Source organism: Eptatretus burgeri, chromosome 16 (genome assembly GCF_056783735.1).
Source record: "Eptatretus burgeri isolate ZD-2024b chromosome 16, Ebu_testis_v1, whole genome shotgun sequence".
NCBI lineage: Eukaryota > Metazoa > Chordata > Myxini > Myxiniformes > Myxinidae > Eptatretus > Eptatretus burgeri.
The window spans coordinates 51,259,976-51,285,961 of record NC_140976.1 but is presented as its reverse complement, the minus strand read 5'-3'; the positions used below and the strand labels follow the sequence as shown (position 1 = coordinate 51,285,961).

At 39.1% G+C, this 25,986-nt stretch overlaps 1 protein-coding gene across 2 annotated transcripts in view; it reads left to right on the top strand.

Annotated features, from left to right (window-relative positions):
• The window catches only part of LOC147011053 (multidrug and toxin extrusion protein 1-like), a 226,908-nt gene that overhangs the window by 777 nt on the left and 200,145 nt on the right, over positions 1–25,986 (top strand). The gene's annotated exons all lie outside the window — the stretch shown is intronic.

The window sequence follows — 25,986 nt, the reverse complement described above, 5'->3', positions numbered from 1 at the left end:
GGATGAGACAGAGGAGGGGGGAGCGGGGAGGGGAAGGGGTTTTGGGAGGAGGTAAACATGATGGAAGGAGTTTTCGACTAGCATTTGGTAGTAGGACTTGTGGAGAAGTGGGAGGGGGGGTGACGGGTAGTGCAGAATTGAATGAAATGAGGTAAGTTAAAAGAGCACACAGAGACCACCCAGAGATGTCGATGGGGGTGGAGAGGGTAAGGGGTTTGGAAGGAGGTAAGCATGAGGGGAGCATGAGGGAAGGGGAGGGGAAGGGGAGGGAAGGCAGTGTGAGGGGAAGGGAAGGGAAGGGAAGGGAAGGCAGTGTGAGGGGAATGGAATGCGGCAAGAGGGGAGGGGAAAGGAAGGGCGATAAAACATGCCCAAATCGCAACATTTTCTATTAAACCGCCAGGTTCCATGTAAAACCAAGTGGGAACATTTAAAACCCACACTAATCCAACCTGGCAAATTGAACAGTAAATGGTCAGTCCTTTCTCGTCCCTTTAAAAGAGGGGAAGGAGTGGGGGAAGGGAGAGAGAGAGAGAGAGAGAGAGAGAGGGAGAGAGAGAGAGAGAGAGAGAGAGAGAGAGAGAGAGAGAGAGAGAGAGAGAGAGAGAGAGAGAGAGAGAGAGAGAGAGAGAGAGAGAGAGAGAGAGAGAGACAAGAGACAGAGAGAGAGAGAGAGAGAGAGAGAGAGAGAGAGAGAGAGAGAGAGAGAGACAGAGAGAGAGAGAGAGAGAGAGAGAGAGAGACAAGAGAGAGAGAGAGACAAGAGAGAGAGAGAGACAACAGAGAGAGGCAAGAGAGAGAGACAAGAGAGAGAGACAAGAGAGAGAGAGACAAGAGAGAGAGAGAGAGACAAGAGAGAGAGAGAGACAAGAGAGAGAGAGAGAGACAAGAGAGAGAGAGAGAGACAAGAGAGAGAGAGAGACAAGAGAGACAAGAGAGACAAGAGAGACAAGAGAGAGAGAGAGAGACAAGAGAGAGAGAGAGAGACAAGAGAGAGAGAGAGAGACAAGAGAGAGAGAGAGACAAGAGAGAGAGAGAGACAAGAGAGACAAGAGAGACAAGAGAGAGAGAGAGAGACAAGAGAGACAAGAGAGACAAGAGAGACAAGAGAGACAAGAGAGAGAGACAAGAGAGAGACAAGAGAGAGAGAGAGAGACAAGAGAGAGACAAGAGAGAGAGAGAGAGAGACAAGAGAGAGAGAGAGAGACAAGAGAGAGAGAGAAACAAGAGAGAGAGAGAGAGACAAGAGAGAGAGAGAGACAAGAGAGACAAGAGAGACAAGAGAGACAAGAGAGAGAGAGAGACAAGAGAGAGAGAGACAAGAGAGACAAGAGAGACAAGAGAGACAAGAGAGAGACAAGAGAGAGAGAGAGAGAGAGAGAGACAAGAGAGAGACAAGAGAGAGAGAGAGAGAGAGACAAGAGAGAGAGACAAGAGAGACAAGAGAGACAAGAGAGACAAGAGAGACAAGAGAGAGACAAGAGAGACAAGAGAGACAGAGACAGAGACAAGAGAGACAGAGACAGAGACAGAGACAGAGACAGAGACAGAGACAGAGACAGAGAGAGAGAGAGAGAGAGAGAGAGAGAGAGAGAGAGAGAGAGAGAGAGAGAGAGAGAGAGAGAGAGAGAGAGAGAGAGAGAGAGAGAGAGAGAGAGAGAGAGAGAGAGAGAGAGAGAGAGAGAGAGAGAGAGAGAGAGAGAGAGAGAGAGAGAGAGAGAGATATTGTTACGGTTGTGGAAATTCGCAAACCACAATTCAGGTCACGCAGGTGAGATATCTCTGTAAGTACATGTGTAGTTCGCCCCAAACCCGTTGTTTCGAGGGAATAAATATGATTAATTCGGGCTGCGACACTTTGAGATAGCCGTTTTTCTGTTTATTTTGAACCAACCACGCTCCAACCGTCAGACAACAACAACAACGCCAACAGCCAGGACCTTTACCTTCACAACTCGCTCCCGCAAACATCGCATCACCACCATTCCAAACGGCACCATGGCCATCGGCCATTGCCGGAAACCCGCCACCACCTTCACCTCTCTCCTTCTGCGGCCATTCCCGCACAACCTGTGAGCACCGAGCGTCGGGCTGTCCTGGGCTCGTACAAGATACGCGCCGAGCCGCAACTGCAAATAGCGGCCTTTCCGAGGAGAATTCGGATCAGGAATGCTACACGCCCGCTTCTGATCCATCCAATTAGGAAGCGCGGGGTGGCTTGGCCCCGCCTCCAGGCGCGCCTGTGTGGAATCAAGATATGCAAATTCTTGGATCAGGGGAGATTCACGCTCCTTTTCCTCCGTCCAATGGGCGAGCGTGGCCCCGCCCCCGAGGTCATCCTGATCCGGAAATTTGCATATTGTTTTCTCCTGCCGGCCTATAAACGGCGAGCGTGAGGCGAATGAGAAGAGTTGTTGCGCAGAGGAGTTGTTGCGCAGAGTTGTTGTTGCACAGAAGAGTTGTTGCGCAGAGAGTTAGTTTTTGGTTGGAGTTGTTGCGAGGCAGTCAAGTCGTGTTGGAAAGCGGAGTGGAGTCGGGAGGCGAAGGCGTCAAGGTGGTTTTCTGCAGTCGGCTGAGGAGAATTGGGGGAAGAGTCCAAAGAGCTCGGGTCCGAGGCAGAGAAGACGGCGGTCGACGACGAGGTCGCGGTGGGATGGCTTGTCGCGGGACCCAAGCCAGCCAACCATTCTCCTTCCCCCAGGGCATCAACAATTCCCCCCCTTTCCCCCGCGCTGAGAGAGTGCAAAAAGGGGGCCCCGTTCCCATCCCACTCCAAGCGGTGCCAACGAAACCCGCGAAGGAGCACGAAGTCGGGGAAACCGCCGCGCAGCCACATTTGCGGCTCATCACGAGGACGCGGGTAGGACCCCCCCCCGGTCTCGCGGGCCTGACCGCTCCTTCAGGTCCCGCGCACACATTGGCCTACGGGCCCGTCTTCCCCCTTGCCTATGAGGGTGGCTTCTATCCTTTGCTTTTGAGTAAATGTGTGTCGGCGCCAGTCTGGTGAAGTAAAACTGTTTGTGTTGCCGTGTGTCGGTCTTAGTCGGTTGTAGCTCTGCGTCGTCGTTGCTTTAATGTTTTTCTTCTTACATTTGCTTTTTTTGTGCATTATGGGTTGGCTGTATATGTGTGCTCTCCGTGTGTCGTGTGAATAAAGTGCTTGTGTGAACTTGTTCCCCGTTTCGCTGCGTCCTTTCCTTTGTTTGATTCTCCATCTTGCTTCACGTAACGGGTTCGTCGTGGGCTTAATACGCCCGATAATTAATCGGAACCGTCGAGGCCGACGATAACACCGCTCGTTTATTCCGATAGCACAGAACGGATCGCTTAAGCGGCCCATGTCCGGAGTCGACCTGCGGCGAGGTGCGATTGCCCAGTCTACCATCTGCGTGGGTACATAGGTAGGTCGAGTTTGGCGAACAACCCTATCCCACGCGGGTGGCCGATTGGCACGATCGTGGTGAGGCCTAAAGGCCCACCCGTGACAAGCTCCCGTCGTTAGTCCGAGAGGGTCATGACAGAATTGTCCGTCCGGTGGTCGACATGGCCGTTCGCACGCCGGCGGGCGCGAATTCGCAACAATATTATTTATATATATATATATATATATATATATATATATATATATATATATATATATATATATATATATATATATATATATATATATATATATATATACTGTTGGGAATTCGCGTGCGATCTTCCGCTCGACACGAATGTCGGCCGCCTCGCCCACCAGAACGGACAATTCAATCGTGACCCTCTCAGAACAATGCCGGGAGCTAGTCACGGGTGGGCGTTTAACCTCACCACGATCGTGCCAATTGCCCTCCCGCGCAGGATAGGGTTGCTCGCCAAATTCGACCTACCTTAGTACCTGCGTGAGTGGTCAACTGGGCGATCGTACCACGCCACAGGACGACTCCGGACACGAACCGCTTAAGCGGTCCGTTCCGTGCTACAGTGATAACCGAGCGGTGTTATTGTCGGCCTTGAAGTTTCTCAAAAAGGGTCGTTCCCTCACCCCGACCGCCTCACGCTGTTCATCCACCAATCGGTGGCGAGCTTCCCTTCCCCCTTCCCTCACATCAAGCGTGGGGAAAAATGGCTGGAAAAGCCCACGAGCATCGTTGGTGGTTTTTGTTTGCTCCTCCGCGGAGATCGTAACCGCACGGGGCTTACTGAATGGCGAGTAGCATAGATGGTGGAGGTGGCGTGGTTGTAGTGTGGTTGGCGCTGTGGTGGGGATGGCGTGGTTGTTGAGATGCAGTTTGTTTGAAGTAAAAGATAGAACAGAAAAATGGCTAACTCAAAGCATCTCAGCCCGGATGGATCACATAAACCCTCTATACAACAGCTTTGGGATAACTACACATGAACTAACAGAGATATCTCACCTAAAGGCTCTTTATGGTGTAATGCAAATTTCCACAACCGTAACAATACGTGTGTGTGTGTGTGTGTGTGTGTGTGTGTGTGTGTGTGTGTGTGTGTGTGTGTGTGTGTGTGTGTGTGTGTGTGTGTGTGTGTGTGTGTGTGTGTGTGTGTGTGTGTGTGTGTGTGTGTGTGTGTGTGTGTGTGTATATACACTTCTTTCGGCTGCTCCCGTAAGGGGTCACCTCAGTGGATCATCCGTATGATTCGCATCGTGATTTGGCACAGGTTTTACGTCGGATGCCCTTCCTGACGCAACCCTGGTCGCCTCTTACTACACAGGGATATGGTACACCTATTCTAACCGGGGCATACACCAGCCCAGTACACTGGTACTCACTTCGCCGACCTCGGAAGGATGACAGGCTGAGTCAACCTCCTGGTGTATTAATTCAGTGGCCCAACGGGGCTTGAACTCAGGACGTTTTGCATCCCAAGCCGCTACCCTAACTATTACGCTAACACCAGGCTAATATATATATATATATATATATATATATATATATATATATATATATATATATATATATATATATATATATATATATATATATATATATATATATATATCTCCCACTCCTTCCCCTCTTTTAAAGGGACTGTTTAGGACTGACCATTTAGTGTTCAATTTGCCAGGTGGATTAGCATGGGTTTTAAATGCTCCCACTTGGTTTTACATGGAACCCGGCGGTTAAATAGAAAAGTTGCGATTTGGGCATGTTTTATCGCCGCATTCCATTCCCCTCAAGCTGCCTTCCCTTCCCTTCCCCTCACGCTGCCTTCCCTTCCCTTCCCCTCACATTGCCTTCCCTCCCTCCCTTAGCGATTATATATATATATATATATATATATATATATATATATATATATATATATATATATATATATATATATATATATATATATATATATATATATATATATATATATATATGCCTGGTGTTGGCGCAGTGGTTAGGGCAGTGGCTTGGGACCCAAAAGGTCCTGAGTTCAAGCCCTGTTGGGACACTGAATATGTATATATATATTTATATATATATATATATATATATATATATATATATATATATATATATATATATATATATATATATATATATATATATATATATATATATATATATATATATATATATATATATATATATATACACCAAGTCGAAAACACCAGGGGGTTGACTCAGCCTGTCATCCTTCCTAGGTCGGCTAAATGAGTACCAGTTGTACTGGGCCCGGTGTATGCCTCGGTTAGAATAGGTGTACCATAAGAGGCGACCAGGGTTGTGTCAGGAAGGGCATCCGGCGTAAAAACATATGCCAAATCATTATGCGGACAACAAGACGCTTGATCCGCTGTGGCGACCCCTAACGGGAGCTAGCCGAAAGAATAAGAAGAATAAATATATATATATATATATATATATATATATATATATATATATATGTATATGTATGTATATATATATATATATATATATATATATATATATATATATATATATATATATACATATATATATATATATATATATATATATATATATATATATATATATATATATATATATATATATATATATATATATATATAGCCTGGTGTTGGCGCAGTGGTTAGGGCAGTGGCTTGGGATCCAAAAGGTCCCGAGTTCAAGCCCCGTTGGGCCACTGAATTAATACACCAGGGGGTTGACTCAGCCTGTCATCCTTCCGAGGTCGGCGAAATGAGTACCAGTGTACTGGGCCGGTGTATACCCCGGTTAAAATAGGTGTACCATATCCCTGTGTCATAAGAGGCGACCAGGGTTGCGTCAGGAAGGGCATCCGGCGTAAAACCTGTGCCAAATCACTATGCGGATCATACGGATGATCCGCTGTGGCGACCCCAAAAGGGAGCAGCCGAAAGAAGAAGAAGAAGATATATGTATATATGTATATATATATATATATATATATATATATATATATATATATATATATATATATATATATATATATATATATATATATATATATTTTGTTACGGCTGTGGAAATTCGCAGAACACCAAATAGGTCCTTAGTTCGTTATGCCGATAAGTCCGTGTTCAGTTAGATTTCCCCACCGTTGTTTAATGGGATATATTCGTGTCACAGGGCTGTGATCCTTTGAGATCGCCGTTTTTCTTTGCTATCGTTATTTTGGACCAACCACATTTCAACCACTGCAACCACGTTCACAACGCCACCATCACAACAACCACGATCGCCTCAACCACCAACCTCACCTCACCACCTTCCCCACTACGCCAATTGCTGATCCCCTTCTACACAAACCAAATCACAACCCTCTATCGGTGGCACGCGGATTTTCCTGCCTGTTTTTCCCGCGCGCCGATTGGGGAGCTAGTTCGTCATTGGTCGGTTCGTGGAAGTGAGGTGCTGGAGATAAGGAACGCCCCCTTTCTCGAAGCTTCCCGCACGAGCTGGAAGGGGGCGGAGCGATAAATGGGGAGGAGCGAGGCGTTGGAACTGAGGTATACAAGGGCACGCAGGACGCCAGGTCTGGGCCTTTGTTGTGGTTTCGTCTTGGTCTTCGGAGAGTCTTGGGTTCGGTGGTTCGGGTCGAGTCGTCGGAGCTCACAGTTGTTGGGGAGTCCAGGCGTGGCATGGAGGACGCGGACGGGAGGCGCCGCTTTGCCAGCTTTGTCGCGCACGCCTGCGCATCCGTGTGGAGAGCGCCGGAGAGAGCTCGCCGGCCCCGTGGAAGGCCGAGCTCAGCCGCGGCTGTTCTGACTGCAGTGGGGCACAGACGTCGCGACTCACCCACCATCGCACCACGAGGGTGCAGGTAACCTGCAACGGTCTCGCTGGGGGGGCCCGTTCGGTCATCCAGGCTCCACACCATAAAGGTCTACCGACCCTGCCTGGCGCCTTCGTCTTTGAGGGTGGCCTTTTCCTTTCTTTTGAATGAATGTTGGTGGCGCCGTGTCCTGTAAGTAAAAACTGTAAAGTGACTAGATAATTGCTGATAGACGGTCGTAGTGCTTTCACCTTGCTCGTGTCTTTGTCCCTATCCCATGCATGATTGTTTTACTGCATAAGTGTTTTTCATTGCTTTGTCTGGTATACGTGCTGTGTAAAATAAATGTGCTTAGTTAAATGTACTCCGTTCGTTGCGTCCTCCTTTCTCCCCATTGAAATGCCATCTTGCATTGTGGAATAATAGTTGGGTCATTAAATACCCTTTAAATAGAATCGGATCCGGTGAGGTCGGGCGATAATACCCCCTCGGTTATCACTGCAGACAGGAACGGACCGCTTGAGAGGTTCGTGTCCAAGCGGACCTGCGCCGAGGTAAGGTCTCCCAGTTGGCGACCCGCGCAGGTACTTAGGTATATCGATATTCGGCGATTGACCCTATTTTGCGCGGGTAGAAAATTGGCGAGGCCGTGGTGGGTTGAAGACCCACCCGTGACAGGGTTCGGCGTTGTTCCGGAAGGTCACTACTGAATTGTCCGTCCGGTGGGCGACGCGGCTGCTATTAGGGAAACGCGGTCGATCGCACGCCGGTGGGCGCGAATTTGTACCAATATATATATATATATATATATATATATATATATATATATATATATAAATATATATATATATATATATATATATATATGGAGAGGAGAGGAAGAGCGGGGAGAGGGGGAGAGAGGAGGGAGGGGGAAAGAGAGGAAGGAGGGGGGGGGAGAGAGAGGTGGAAGTGGGAGAGAGAGGGGACAGAGAGGAGTGGTGCAGGATAGTTTGGGGAGCGAGGAGTGGGTGAGGAATGGGGGGGCGAGGAAGGGGGAGAAGAGCAATGCCTCACCAAACATTACTATACCCTTTGGGAGGGGTGGGAGTGAAGAGGATGGTGGAGACGAGGAGGGAAGGGGGAAGTGGGAAGGAGAGGGGGTTTGGGAGGAGGTAAATAAGAGGGGAGGGGTTCTTAACCTGCGTTTGGTCGTGGGACTTGTGCAAAAATGGGGGTGGGGGGGGGTAGTACAGGATTGAATGAAATGGGGCTCGTTGAAACAGCACGTTAATACAGCATGTGTTGACAGCGCATTGATCCCCATGGGGGGTGGAGAGAGGAGGGGGTTTTGTAGGAGGTAAGCATGAGTGGAGAGGGAAGGCAAACACAAATGGTGCTTCATTAGCTTGAGTCACCCTGTATGTACAACAAAAACATTTTCTTTTAAGTAAAAGGATGTAGGGATGGCATGCCAAAAAGTATGTAAGCAAGGTAGGGATGGTCACAATAAATTTTCATGCGTCACCATCCCTACATCTTTCCTTGATTAATGCTTGTTCCCTGTCCATCCCTGCATCCATCTGCAATGATAGTGTGTGTTGATTGTTTCCATATATTAATTTAGCCAGTGAAATATTAAACAATTACACACACACACACACACACACACACACACACACACACACACACACACACACACACACACACACACACACACACACACACACACACACACGCGAGAGATGTACAGTGTCATTTGCCGGCATAACCATTATTCGAAGAACTGGCAGAATACCTGGAGGTGACTGCATCACCCCCCCCCCCAAACCCCACCCAACCCCGCAGTGGCAGAGCCCAAGCAACTGTTCAGCCTTCAATAAAAAGTCAGCAGAGCCTTTAATAAAAAAAAAATACGTACACACACACATTACATTTTTACAGTGAGTAATCTTACACATGCAATTCTGACATCTCCTCAACCCCCCCGCAAAGCCTCAACATCCTACTCCTCACTCTGTCCTATCTCTGCTCTGCCCACACCCCGAACCCCAGGTCCTCACCCTCCCAACCCTAAGGCATCAATCCCCTCTCCACTTCAACCCTTCACACCCATCTACAGCCCCCTCCACCGCAACTACTCTACCCCAACCCACCGAAGGTCATCAACACTCCACCCTTTTCTCACAAATCCTTTCCAAATCTGTCTCATCTTTACTCCCACTCACCACTCCTCACTCCCCTCCTGCTCAGAAATGCAAAGGAGAATTTCCACATAGAAACAATATTGTGACGTTCACGGGACTTGAACAGTGCCACCAACGTAGAATGAGCCGAAACGATGGAGGCGGTTTATTTATTTATAACCCAAAGATGGCGGTTTCAATCGCTCTACCGCAAACGGGACGAGGATGGTGGCACGAGTCGCTTTTCACTGAGTTGATAATGTTTATTTCTCTAACCAGAAATAACAAGACTCGGCAAGAAGAGGGATGCGGGGCGATTTGACGGGATGGTGGTGTGGGTTCGGGCGTTGGGAAAACACAGACAATTCCAATGAATATACAAATCTCAAACCCTCTAAGGCGCCAGGTACACACACACACACACACACACACACACACACACACACACACACACACACACACACACACACACACACACACACACACACACACACACAAAACGTAGCTGGTCCTGGTGGTCAGGCTGGCCCGTGGTGCGGACGCAACAGTCCCTGGAATGGCGCCGGACGAGCTGGCGTTGCGCTCGTCAGGGGCAGGAGACACTGTGGTGCTGTCGACCTCCTGGTGTTGGCCCAAGTCCGCTCACAGCCGCCAGGGAGCCACTTCTGGTGCCAAGTTGCGAGCAGGAGAGGGAGGCAGGTCCGCCCGCCGTTCGACCCCGTACTCAGAGCCAGCAGAACCCCAGAGCCAACCGAGCTGATGCACGAAGCACAGCAGGGCCTCGAGACACGATGAAAACCAGGATCGAATCAGCCCAACAAAAATCACGCTCCCAGCACAACAGCCTCCACCAGAATAGTTTTTCTGTCCCGATCTTCTTCCTCTTCCTTTTCAACCCCGAACAGAACCTTTTTATCCTCCCGTCCTCGTCACTTCCAATCGAGCCGTTTTATTGGCCCTGCGCCGTCGCCTTCCGCCAATCGTGATCACGGGGCGGAGCCATCCGCAGCACTGTCCTGTGACGTCACGGCAAGCCTCCAGGGACTACTAAAAGGGGTTTACGCAGACACACTTACCCTATCCCGTGTCCCTATCTAATTACGTGACAATTATCATTTCCCCCTTGAAGAAATGGACATTTACTAGACAACTTATCACCACTGAATTGCTACTTATTACATCGAGATCCTGGTACACTCGAACAGCATGACATACCTAATTAAACATCCTAATTACCCTTTGAATGCATACCCCCCCTCAAACGTAAGAATATTTAAAGCTTTCAGCTCCCCTATCATGCTGTCACTGACTTCACAGAAACCCATCATGGTCACCTTTCCAACTCATAATATTAAGAGTAAAGAGTCAGAAATAATAGCAGGACCTTCATAACCAGTACTCAATATATATTTATGAGGCAATTGAAGCTGAAGGCTCCGACCCCATATTTGAGGGTGGGGCAATCATCCGAAAAGACAAAATCACCCTCATCTTACCTCTTCAGCACCGAATATGGATGATAAATATATGTGTGGATTGGATTGACTTTTTAAAAGCGTTTCTGATATGAATCATACACACTAGCCAGACCCGCGCTCTGCTCGAAGTTTCTAAAGTGAGGGTTCTTTCGGACGTCAATATATCCAGTGTTTATTATGTGATTTATAGAATTTCTTTATTTACAATGTTTCTTGTTACATTTTTGTGTCAAATGCACCTTCTGAGGTAGTCAGCATGTGCAGAAGAGGGTTTTACAAAGCAGACGCTGTTTTTCTTGGAGTGGCATTGCGAGTAGGGTGAATATACTGATTCTGGCTCACTTTTCCCCGTGTAAATGAATGGGGGATTTTCAGCGATTCATATTTTTTCCCTAAAAATAAACCCCGTTTTTATCCCAAGGTATATTTATTTGTCTCCCCTTTTAACCTGGGGATACTTTTTTTCAAATAACCCATGCAATAAGATAAAGATTTGTTCAAGTACTAAAGTTGTAATGTGATTTGTTAAAGGTGATTCAAAAGAAATATCTGAAACGTCTAATCCTCGGGACACTCTTTATCAAATAACCGATGCATATTGTTTAGCTCACTCATTGAACCTATAAAGATTTGTTCATTCTCAAATTCCTTCAATAGTTTAATTTTCTTTGCACAATAATCCCCATCTAAAATATTGAAAAACAAAACATTTGAATCTTTATATTTTTTAAGATACCCCTTTTGTGCCATTACGAAATGATAAACTTCTCTTAATGCTCTTGTTTGACCACCTCCTGAGCCACAGGTTATTTTTGTTAAGCCACGCCCACTTCCCTCTAAGTCCCGCCCACTTCCCCACGGATTTTTTATAAGCCCCGCCCACTTTTGCTAAGCCCCACCCACTTTTCACGAGGTTTTTTGTAAGCCACGCCCACTTTCCTCTAGGCCCCGCCCACTTCCTTGTGGAAGCTTTTATAAGCCCCACCCACTTTTCTTTAAGCCCCGCCCACTTTTGATAAGCTCCGCCCACTTTTCATGAGGTGTTTTTGTAAGCCACGCCCACTTTCCTAAGCCCCGCCTACTTTTGCTAAGCCCCACCTACTATTACATAATTTCCAGTTCATATCTGACTCACAAAGAAATCACAAGAAAATTCCAACATGTTATGGTTTTGAAAAATTTCCCAACGAAGGCTTGCCTGGGCTTGCCCAGGGAATTTCCAAAGGAAACCACACCCACCAGTCTTTCCCGATAAAACCCTCAAGCCCCCGCTCCATTTTAAACATTTTTTTTGCTGGCCATGGTGTGCTGTGTGCTTGCCTGGAACTCTCTGACTTGTATGGAACTAAACCTTCAAGTTGATGAACTGGATTCAAACCTCTTATCCATTGAGGTAAGATTTTATTTTCCTATTTTTAGTTCCTTTTAAACATCGACTCATATAATAATTAAATAACTTAATTAATACATTATTATTTCCTCTCACAGGAAATTGTATCTGAAATGCAATATGAAAATACCGATTTTGCCACAACTTGGGGCGAAATTGTTGGCTTGGTTGAAGACCTTGTGAGCGACCAAAACCCACAGAACGAGCAAGACCTTGAGTGGGATGACTTTGGGGTTCCTTGGAACTCTCCGACTTGTATGGAACTAAACCTTCAAGTTGATAAACTGGATTCAAACCTCTTATCTGTTGAGGTAAGATTTTTATTTTCCTATTTTCAAACTTTGATTGAAGCATACTGAATGAATAATTAAATCACTTGATTAATACATTATTATTTTCTCTCACAGGAAATTGTATCTGAAATACGAAATGAAAATACTGCTTTTGCTACAACTTGGGGCGAAATTGTTGGCTTGGTTGAAGACCTTGTGAGCGACCAAGACCCACAGAACGAGTTCGTCCTTGATGACCCAACCAAAGAGTTATCCCTTGGAGACCAGCAAAATCCTGAAAAAGAGTTTTACAGCAATAGTACTCATTGTGAGTTATCAAGACAATACCCACTGAACAAGTTATACCTTGATGAGCCAGAATACAAGTTTTACCTTGGAGACTCACAAATTTTGAAAAAATCAGTAAATAAGTTCTGCCTTGATGGTTTAAATAACTACCTTGGAGACTCAGGAAAAGGGTTCTGCCAAGATGGTTCTAAATATGGGGCCTACGTTGGAGACTCACAAATTTTGAAAAAAATCAGGAAATGAGTTATCCTTAAGAGACTTTGTAAGTTGGTTTTATTTTGAATATTTGAAATTTGGGTTCTGGCTTGATAACTCACAATGTGATACATATCTTGGAAACTCAACGGGAATGTGGTTATACCTTGAAGACTTGGAAAGTTGGGTTTATGTTGGAGACTTGAAACTTTTTTGGAGACTTTTATTTATTTTTTTATTATTATTTTATTTATTTATATTTTGGAGACTTTTGGAGTTGCTGTCACTCTTTGGGATCTAAACCTATCGATGTAGTTCTTTGTCGGATGGTGCTTGATGGGAGCAAGATCAAGAAAGTTCTGGGAAGAAAGTGCAGGCTTACTCCCCCTTTCTACATCATCAAACCTGAAAGCTTTAAAAGACAGAATTGGAAGAAGAGAAAAAAACATAAAAAATATACATTGTTTGTTCTGGGATGAAAGTAGAGGCTTACTCCCCCTTTCTACGTGATCAAACCTGAAAGCCTTAAAAGACAGAATGGGAAGAAGAGAAAAAAAAAAAAAAACGTAAAAAAAAAAAAAATATATATATATATATATATATATATACAGGTGGAAATCTCATTTTGAAAAAGACATTGTGTTGGGCGAGGATTGAGTTGGGGTTGAGATTTTGAATGTGAGGGTTGGGGTTGAGATTTTGAATGTGAGGGTTGGGACACACACACACACGCACACACACACACACACACACACACACACACACACACACACACACACACACACACACACACACACACACATACACACACACACACACACACACACACACACACACACACACACACACACACACACACACACACACACATACACACACACACATACACCAACAAACAAAAGTTAAGCCTTGACTATTCAGTTGAGGATTCTGTGTTTGGGGTTCACAGATCTAAGAACGTCCCCCTTGAAACACATTATATACTGTTATACACCTCGGACTTGGCCCTCGAGTGTCCACAATGGTGTATAGTAGGAGGGAGTGAAGGGACAACCCATTGCTCCCATGGGTATTATCTGCTTAGTTTTGTCTTTTGTAATTCCTGTGAATAAAATGAACCTAAAATCTCTTCCCCTTCCAAATCATATATCTTATAAGTCCAAGGAACCGTATGTATGACATCAACAATTTTAAAAAGTTCGTTCATCCATCGTTTAGTATAACCCTTTTCAAAATGAGATTTCCACCTATATATTCTTACGATATCACCAACTTTGAACTTAGGTTTTCTGACATTAATCTCTTTTTCAGATATTAATTTTGTAAATGTTTCTGATGGTTTCATATTTGTTGACGTGTGAATCGTGTCATTATACTTATCCACAATATCCTGAATAAAAGATGACCATTGTTGTGAACCGAGTTGTGTGAATTTTTTATATAGTCTCTCTTTTAAGGTACGATTAAAACGTTCAACAACAACTGCCTTCCCTTCATTGAAGGTACTTTATAATGTAATACTGTTATTTTTTAGAAAATTCATAAATGTCTTGTTATAAAACTCTCCACCCTCATCAGTCCACAATTTTTTTAGGTTTTCTCTTACTTTTATTAAATATCTGTTGAAAGGCAAACATAAGAGTATTTCCTGTTTTGTTTTTTAAAGGGACAACCCATGCGTATCTACTCCTCAAATCAATAACGGTTAAAGCATACTTGTACCCCTTATCATTATTGAGTTCAATCAAATCAGCGGACCAGATATAATCAACTTCCTTGGAATAAACTTTCCTTCTACGAAACTTTGTGAATATTGGTTTATGTAATTCATCAGCTAATTGCTCTTCAGTCTTAATGACATCATTAGAGCCTATAAGTTTTTTTGAATTTCCAAGTCCAAGTTTCAATTTAGCACTGATCATCTTCTTAACAATGAACCGATCAACTTTTTCTCTCAAGATTGGATTTTGTGTCAGAGACAAATTATACAACATTTCTCGATCGGCTTCATGCTTTTCTTCCAACGTTGTGGTATTCCCATAATCAATATAGTGTCTCATGCACACTTCATCATCTCAATTGATGGGTTTACTCCATGATTTAGGATTGTCTGCCTCATCTCATCTTTTATCCAAGTTTGTGCCTGGACCACAGAAAGAATACCCTTGAAGATGTAATTCCCCTGGTATTCCAGTAGTTGTAAATTTACTTCCTGATAAAAACTTTTGTATATCTCCTCCTCATTTGTGTTTGGAGATAAACTGATTTTTTTTTTGAACCACACACCGAACATATACCTTTTTGTATAACCCTGTTATTTTTACTTTTAATATATGAAATATTTTTAGTATTAGTTTTCTTTTTACATTTGAGACAATAACTTTTGAGACAATATTTTGAGATAATAAAAAATTCCGACAGAGTGCGAAAACCTTTTTAGTTTCCAACATGCACATTTGAATCTTAATTTTTAAAACATAAAGAATCCTTAGAAATGCCTTCACTCTCTCCTCCATTTATTTAAGAAAAAAAAATAAAAATGAAAAACTTGAATTAAAATGAATATCTTGTCGATGTCAATAGTCTTGCAGAAAATATTTCAAATAGACTTGTCAATTCTTTGTTTTCCTCCTCGGTGGGTTGAGTTATTTTCTGTAATACCACCAATCTTTTTTTAATCTCACTGGTTTCCATATTTTGATATTTATTTTGTCTCGCTCTTTCCTCCCTCTCCTTCTCTCTTCTCCCTCTCCTTCTCTCTCTTCTCCCTCTCCTCCTTCTCTCTCTTCTCCCTCTCCTCCTTCTCTCTCTCTCCTCCCTCTCCTTCTCTCTCTACTCCTTTTCCTCCCCTTCCCTCTCTTCTTCAACTCCTTCCTCATCCCTTATTATCCTTGAATCGCTTACACCCCATAGAATATCATACATATATTCATCAGGATTTCTTGTTATTCCTGTATCTAAAATATTTTTTTTTACAACAGGAAACCAATAAAATTTCTTTTGAATTTCTAAAAGAGCCTTACCTTTTCTTAACTTTATAATTTTTTCATGATTTAACATTCGAATTAAATCTAAAGTTGTCGGTTTATCAACATCAGCATAATGCCAATCTTTTATTGAAAATACCACATTCTTATGTTGTAGAACATATTAATTAAAATACCTAATACCCTTTTCTTGAAGGTTTGCTTGGACACAGAAATGATAATTTTCTTGAAGCCTTCTTGCTGTCATTTATGTATTAGAAATATATGTTAGAATAATATTATGGCACGAAACACCTCCCCATCTTCCCAGAGTTAAATCATTTTGTATTTCCTTACTTATTATATATAATCCTGTTTTTTCTGTTTTCATGTTATAAACAAGGGCAAAACCATTATTATATTTACCCTTATTAAATTCTTTTATTTGTTGTTTACAAATCGTGGCCCCACAAAACTCATTCTCGATACCAAGTGGATAATATTCTTCCTTACGAGACTGATTTAATTGTTCCAGGTCTTCGAGGTCAATTTTAAATGACCAATTATACCCTAAATCATTCATATCATACCACCATTGTTCTATTCTCATACAAACGATACGCCCTTCTTTATAAAAATTTATTTTAATTCGAACTGTGAATTCTGCATGAAATGGAGATAATATCAACACTTCTGTATCTTTGAAATACACGGCCGTTTTATTTAAGGATATATATTGTGATACATCGCTTAATCTCACGAAGTCTTTCTCGTCAGTCGGGCTTGGATAATTTTTTAATTTATAAGCATTTTTCATGTTAATATTTTTGGTTATATTATATTTATGTCGTTCAGCCTGTGCCTTTGTGTAATAATTTGATAAATCAATATCCAGTTCTTGGGATACACCAAAGATATAAATATCTTTACCAACATAAGTCATTTATATTAGATTAAAAATAATATCATAAAATTTTTTATTTATGTTGAGTTGAAATAACACATTTTGACATAATTGACCACAACACTTGGAATTTAATTCTTGGACTTGAAATGTTTGATAAACACCATTCTGTAAGAATTTTATGACTTCAACAGGTGGTGGAAGACCAAAACTATCAAAATAATATTTGTCTTGACTATTAAAAATACAAACCCAATGAGAACCGTTCCCATTATTATCTTCTAAGTTCATAATAATATTATATGTATGTTTCGGCACATTTGTTAATTCATCTCTCATACAAATAACCACATTATGAATTTTTCATTTCTTACAATATTTGACAAGTTGTAAATTTGATGTTGTATACTTTCCAAATTCTTTAAACCACTCATCAATGCTCATTTATTTATTAGAAAGATATAATCCATTACCTCTTTTTGTTAATTTTACACCTGCTTGTGCTGTAGAAGAAAGCATATCTCCAACTTACAATCTCGCTTTATCAGGCAGACCTTCAAGTTTTTCAGCAAAATCTACAATTACACCACTTCCACTAATTTGTTTCTCCAACTCTTTGTTATGTCTTTCCAATTCTTTTTGAGCCTGGAGTTGAGCCTTCCTTTCGTTGGCATTTTTCACCGCTGTTGAAATACCACCCGTCAATGCTCCAACCGCACTTAAACCAGCAAATAAAGGAATTAGAAATGGGAGAAATCCTCCACTCGTCTCTCTTATTGAATATTTTTTCAACATTGGTTTTGTCATTTTAATTTTAAGTGAGCCAGTGTCATTCAAGATTTTAACCTGTTCTCTTGTGAGCAAAACATCAATTCTTACTGCTCCTTTTCTCTGAATTGTATTAACGTTAATCGTACAAGGCTTTTGATTATGAACACAAGATGATAGTTTATGAAGATTGATTTGATTAACATATACCCCAGTTGGTACTTTGCCACTCATTTATTCAACAAAAAATTATGTTTGACTTATAATCACACCATTATCTGTATTAATCTGCAATTCTGTTTCTTCCAAAAGCAAACAATATGTATCAACTTCTTCACTCTCTCCTCTTTCAATGTATAGGGAAGTATCCACTCGATTCGACTTTATAATTTCCTTTTGAGCGCTCAAGTCAAACGCATAGATTGTATACAAACTTTTAAATGCTGTCATATCCAAAATAGGTTCTTTATTTCCATTACTTTCACACACCTTTTGGTAAGACTTGTATGCTTCAGCAAAATCATTTTTTTCCCAATTAATTTCCAATCTATCTCGTGGATAAAATGTTCCATCTAGAGAAACGCGAAGTTGTTTCACCTGAGCATTATCACTCAATGCATTATTCTTATCAGTCGCAGTATCACCATCTGGCTTTTTAAAAATGATCCACAGATATCGTGGCTTTCCTTCCAGAACACCCAAATTCCACGTGTAAGTAGTTTGGTTGAGTTTAACGTGTTGACATCTTCTTTTGAGGTATGATACACTGAGTGGTTTCTTTGAGTTAAGACTTCTATTCAACATCTCTTCTGTTTAAGATTAGGAGTATATTCACTGATATACCAACTCATTTCCTCAATTACAAATTTATTCTGATCACCAAAAGCACTACCAACACCAAAAAGCAATCTATTTTCATTATCATTCCTTTGTCGTTGAAATCTAATTTTAAGACCATACAGAACTTTATCATGATCACAAAATCCAAATATACCTTTTAGAGGAACTGCCACAGTAAAACTATTTACTGCTTTTGAATCATCATTATACGCTCCTTTCCTTTGAGTATATCCAGGGTCTGTGTTTGTTCCCGTTGACATATCAGGATTAAAACCTTCGACAGACCCCTTTCCCATTCTATCACTGAATGTATAGAGTGTAAATTTCATCATTTCAGATACAGCAGAGACATAATCAACCGCTTCAACTTCTTGTGTTCCAATATACAAACGCACACTATCAAACATTTTCCAGAAGAAATCATTTACAAGTGTAGCATTTGTGTTAGTCGCAGCCTTAGTGAATTTAAATTTATACAACAAGAAACTTTTGGATAGATTCAAATAGGTTTGTTGATTATTTATTTCAAAACTTTTTGTACCATTCGTATTCCAGTCTGTTCCAGTTATTGCATTTACCTTGAAGTAATCTTCTTTTTTCGTGGAGTTTGAGATAATAATAGTATCATCCAAATCATAGATACTATCAATTGCTTCCATACTTGTATTTATTTAAGAAAAAAGATGTTAAAACTTTTGAAACCCTGATCCAAGTATTCGAAATATTTTCTGTCGTTCTTGGGGGGACAACTGAGTTTTGCCTTTCTTAATTTCTTTTATTGCTTGTAATTTATGAGATTCCTTCTGGGCATCTTTTATGCTCTTTACAGCACCTGCTACATTTCCCACAGCAGAAGCAGTTGAACCAATTAGATCTTTATCTTCAAGAATAGTTGAAACAATAACCATGAGAGTATCAATTATCCCATCTCCTCTAAATTGATGTCCAACACCCCTTTGTCTCTTAGGTTAATAGTATCCTCTACCAAGATACATACCTTCACCCTTGTAGTATGGGGAAAGGAACATCCCATCCCCTGTAATTATTTTATATTTTCCCAACTCGTGTTTCCTCACAATAACCATCGTATTTATTTATTGGAAAACTTCACGTAGGTGAATTCTGATGGATATAACTTCTCCATTAAAAGAAATCAGACGATTATCTTGGTCGGTTATCCTAAAATTTAATCTGTGTATGGTTTTTCCTGACACAGGGAGATAAACCAAATTTTTGGGTTCCCTATTGAATTTATAACCAATTGGGGTTGAGTATGCGCTGAATTAAAATATTGTATTTGTTTTTTCTCCATCATTATAAGCACCATCAATCAAATCACAGTGAATTAACACCGAATTTATTCCTGAGGATATTTGAATGACATTATCACTGTAAAACGTCCCATTAGTTTCAATCTTTTTTGAGGAGAAACCCAATAACTCTCCAAATGAATTATCAATTGTGAAATCAACCTTGTAGTTATTTTTAACTTTAATCGTTGATTTTGAAGAATGTTTTTGAATGTCTATAACAATATTTTTGGTTCATCACCCTGTTCTTTCATAAGACGAGCAATTTCGGAAGATATTTGAGAAATCTCATGTGCTCCGGGTGAGACTGTTATCGTTTTGTATCCACTTCCGGGATTATAACTAAACTTGTTATTTTTATCAGTTATATTAAATAAGGTATTATAAGTTTCCATGGACAATAAAGATGCCTCATATTCTTTTGTTGGATCAAGTTGTAGTGGGTATGGGAATGAAGATGTGTGGTCGCTTGTTGTGAAATTAGAACTCAGGATTGTTCTTCTCATCTTATTTAATATGAGATAAAATGTCTTTATATTGAGATTTATTAATTATTTTCATGTTCATCAACTGGTCTAAAATGGCTGATGCTTCATGAAAACAATTGTTATTTCCAGCATTCTTACTACCTAACAACAATAACAGTCTCTTAACTAATTGTGATGGGTCATTTGGAAGAAAACTAATACCTGAACCAAGGATACTTAAAGCCTGAATAATGTGTTTCTCCTTCTCATTTTTCTTTCTTTTACTAGAAATACTAACCCTATAATTTAGAGTGTTCAGCAGATCAATATATACTCTATCATCATTATTTTTCATATCCAATGCTTTATCAATATACTTTGATTCATCCCTCACAGTTGAACCTTGTCTTCCATCTTTTGTGAGAAGAAACATTAATTTCGGAGTTAGTTTAACAGGGGGTTGAGCAGAACCCAAGAACCTTAATTCATCATTAAATATCAATCCCTTTTCTTGAACAAGATGAAATATTGCTGGTTGTTCTGTTGGAATGAGTCCTGCTTTGCTTTTTGAATCTGCTGAATATTCATTGTTTTGAAGAGCATTCACAATATAATCAGGGGGTCGATTAATCTCTTTCAGTTGTTGAAATAAACCTTCATCTTCATATTCTAATTCTCCTAAATGCTCTAATTCTTCCTCCGTCATTTGATCCAAATCTTTTAACATTTGAAGTTTTTTAGGAGTATATTCTACTGTGGGAACTGTGGAAACATCTTTCATTTTTTCTTGGGAAGTTTTTAAAAGTGGTTTTAAAAATTTCTCTTGTTTTCTTTCAAATGCTTCTTCGCCCGTTAGTTTCTGTCTGCGTTTCTTCTTTATGTCTTCCTGTTGTTTTACAACTTTTGAAACCAACTCTTGATGTTCCTTAAATCTTCTTGCTCTTTCTTTTGCATCCATTTATTTATTGCAAAATATCATTTAATGAATTGTAAAGATCAACAGGGAAATTCTCCTTTTCTTCATCATTCAAGTAGATGTGTTCAAATAAATCCTTTTCTTTAAATATTTCATCAAATTCTTTATTAACATTAATGCGAGTTGTAATTTCTTCTACACTAATACTTGCATCTCTGCTTTTCATACGTTTGCGTTGAGTTTCTTCATCAACATCAAAACCGAATGATAAAATCTTCACTCCGCTCAGATGTTTAATAATTTGTCTCGTTCCTTCTGGATTAGTTTCTAATATCCCAAGACCACCAGATTTTAGTTTCCTTAACTCACTCTTACAATGTGAATATTTTGTTGTACCAAGAGAAACCTCCTCAAATATTTGACCTTCATTCCTCAATCGCATATGTTCCTCCACTGATATATAGTGATAATCTTCACCTTTTACTTCTCCAGGTCTTATTGCTCTCGTTGTTGTTGATACAATGCATATCACGGGGTGTTTTTTAAGTAAATTTACAATTTTCTCATTTGGACTACACAAGAACCTTGATTTATGAAAGTTTTTTCCAGAAGCAGATTTACCCACAAGATTTACAATAATAGTTGTCATTTATATATGTAATTGTTTATAAAACAAAAAATATATCCCTTAATATCTCATCTTGTTTCACAACAATATATTTATATTTTTCAGTTGTGTGCTTCATGTAATCCTCAAATTTCTTTTTACTACATAATGTAGAACAATTATCTCTCCAAAAATTATTGATATCTATTGAATTTAACTTGAATAAAATAAAAGTATTAGCATTGTTTCTGATGGAACGACGAGGAAGTTGAAAGTACGATTGACTAAGATAAATACAATTACAAGAAGAATGTCTCCCTCTTGTGTAGTAGCTGTCCATTACCGTTTGGTTTCTCTCATTAACACAATCAAAGATAACGAGGTTCTTTTTTGATTTATCCAAATCTTGGGGAGACGGTATATCATCCGTATTATCACTAAGAATACAAGTTATCAGATTTGATATCTTTTTACATCTCTGTGTATCACAAAATAGTTGAATTATATCTTCAATGTCATAATCATTTAGGTTTTTTGAAGTTTAAATAAACCTATTATATCTTCTTTTTGAAGACCAGCATTAAAACCTTGTGAGAGTAGTTGATACTCTGGTTGAAAACTCGACTTTGTGAAAATTATTAAATTATCATAATCTAAAAAGTTGGGAGTGAGGAGCATCTTTAAAAGTAAGCAGGTTTTTCCACATCCACTTGAACCAACTATGAGACATCTTAATGAATTTGGGAGATTTTTATGGTTGTTAAATTTTATCTTATTTTCCCAAATGGGTAAAAAATCATTCATTTATATATTTGGAAAACAGGTTATTTAATTTATTATTGGCTTTTTTAGAAACTCTATATTTCATCCTAAGTTCAGGTTTAATTTCAAGATAATCCATTATTTTATTCATGCAATATCTTGTGTTGATATTTCCCTGAATATCACATCCATGAATAATATATAACAACAATCCTCTGAACATTTCTCTAATACATTCAGTTTCTTCCCTTGTAAGGAAAGGTGTGTTATCACCCTCATACTTTACATTAATTTCTCTAATCAACCTTGTAAAGTAATTCATTTTTGGTGTAAATCTAAAAGAATTATTTTCCTTTTTATATTTTTTATTATCATTAATTAGAAGATAATCACAGAATATACATTGTTTGTAGGATTTTGACTCTGTGTTTAATCCCCGTCTTTCACACGCAGGACAATTCTCAAATTTGTCATATGGAGAATCAGGAAAGTCTAGCATATTTATAAAGTAAAACTTTACTTAAACTGAAATTCATCTACACTTTCAGTTGTATATTGACTCATATTTAATAATATGACCATCGATATCGATATACTTTTTTTCATTACCAGATTCAACGACAACATTTTTTGTATTAAAGGTAATTTTAAAATGATCGTTAACTACTATTGAACGAAATGTCATTTCAGCTGATATATTAACATCCTTTATTTCATCAGGATTTACATCTTTAGGGTTGTTGAAAAAAATACAAATTTCTCCATTCATATTACAGATGGTCTTATCTTTTCTTTCTAAAGCTTCATCCATAAGGTTTTTGTTTTTTGATACTTTTTCTTGTTTCATTGCTTTTTCTAGTTTGGAATATATTACCAGAAGGAGAGGAGAAACTTTTGTTAGAGATACTTTAATTGATGTTCTACCAGGTATACTAAAAGCCCTTCCACTGAAGGAAATTGAAGAACTCATATTATTTACCATAATTGTTTTTATCCAATAGTTGTTATATTTATCTTTGTTCAATTTTACATCCTTGACATATTTCTCAGTATCTTTAACAAATGACGAGGTTGATTGAAACTTGTCTTTTGTGTCTTGAAACATTGTATTTATTAAGTGAAAAAGTTGGAGGATAAAATGGTTTTTAAGCACAGATTCACTTGTAAAATAAACGAAATTTTCATCAAGAAAATTTTAGTTTAAGCAAAGATTTATTATATAAATATGGTGAATACAACATACTGCGATGTTTGTAATCACAAATATAAACATTATAGAAAACACCTCCGAACCAACAAACACACATTTAATCTATTTCATAAAATATCTCCTCTTGAGTTGGAAAGAAAACATTGTTTTATCTGTTCAAAGGATGTTTTGAAGAGAAGTTATAATAGACATCTTCAATCACAAAAACACAAGAAAAATGAGTTTAAAGTAAAGGGAGACTATTATATTGAAAACACTGATGGGACATTAAAAGGGCATATAAAAATAAGGATTTTTCAATTTGGAGAACCCGGTCCATCATCAATAGCTGAATCAATTGAAATCGTGAAACCTGATGTTGAAAAAGTTATTAAAAAGACATTAAAAGAAATGAAAACTTTAAAGTTTTATATGGGAGTGAAAATGAATATGAAAAGACAAGATGAAGAACAAACTCCTTATATGAGAACAGATCTTCATTTTATAACATCATTTCAAGATTTTTTGAATAGTGGGGTTTATGAAGAACGATCAAAACAAGAGGAGGATGTTGATAATACAGTGGTAGGAAGTGGATTAAATATTTAAAAAATCATCTTTTTAGATATACACATTCTCAAATCAAATCCTCTTAAAGCTTCTTCTTATATTGAATTACCAAAAGAAATAAAACTAAAGAATGCAGTTGTTAATATTAAGAACAATGATAATAAATGTTTTCACTGGTCTGTTCTTGCTCACTTACATGCACCAAAATGTAATTCAGAAAGAGTAAAACAATATATGAAATATGAGAATACCTTGGACATTAAAGATTTTAAATTCCCAATGCCACTAACAGATATTCCTAAATTTGAGAAAAAGAATAATCTTTCTATTAATGTATATGGATTAACGGATACAAACAAAGTTCAAATATTAAAAATTTCAAACAACTATAAAAATGAAGAAACACACATTGATCTTTTATATTTTAGTGTTGGAAAGAATTCACATTACACATACATCAATAATTTATCAAGATTAATCTCTTCTCAGGTATTCAGAACAGCAAACAAAATATATCCTTGTAAGCGATGTCTTAATTCATTTCATACAAAAGAACGATTGGAACAACATTCAAAATATTGTAGTAATCATAAATCAGCTGTAATTACAATGCCTAAACCTGGTGAAAAGATTTCTTTTGAAGATTATAATAAATCTATCATGCACCCATTTGTGATATACGCTGTTTATGAGTGTATCCTTAAAAAGATAAATACTGCTTCTCCTAATCCAAAAGAATCATATACAAATAAATATCAAAAACATATTCCTTGTGGTTTCTGTTATTATATCAAATCATCTGTTGGAGAAAAGTATAACAAACTTGAACATTATAGTGGAAAAAAAGCTTCACAAGAGTTTGTTAAACGATTAGAAAAGGATTGTATAAGACTCACTAAATTAATGAAAGAAACAAATGAACCGATGAAATTAACAAAAGAAGAAAAATTAGAATTTAGAAAGAACAATATCTGTCATATTTGTGAGGGGGAAATTAAGGAGTCTAAAGTTAGGGATCATTGTCATCTTACTGCTGAATATAGAGGTCCCGCTCATTCCTGTTGTTATCTTAATTATAAATTACCTTCTTTTATTCCAGTCTTTCTTCACAACAGCGCCAACTTTGATACACATCTATTTATATATGAACTTTCAAAAACACCAGGGAATATTTCTGCCATAACAAATACAAGTCAAAAGTATATTTTATTTACAAAAATGATATTCACAAAACCTTTTACTCGTATTAGGTTTCTATATTCTTACAAATTTATGGGAACACCACGTGCCTACCTCGCATCAAATCTAAGCTCCACGGACTCTTTTCCAAATCTTAATTCATTCTTTCCAAAAGAGGAAATTCTCACTAAAGAGGAAATTCAGATAAAAGAGAGAATTCAAAGTAAAGAGGAAATTTGAAGTAATGAGGAAATTAATGAAGAAATTCTAACTGAAGATGAAATTCTAATTATAAAGAAAATTCGAACAATGAATGAAATTCTAACTAAAGAGGAAATTCTGATTAAAGATGAAATTCTGATTAAAGAAGGAATTCTCATGAGAGAGGAAATTCAAACAAGGAATGAAATTCAAAGTAAAGAGAAAATTCTTACAAGTAAGGGAATTTATCCTTTTGATTATATGGATTCATTTATGAGATTTA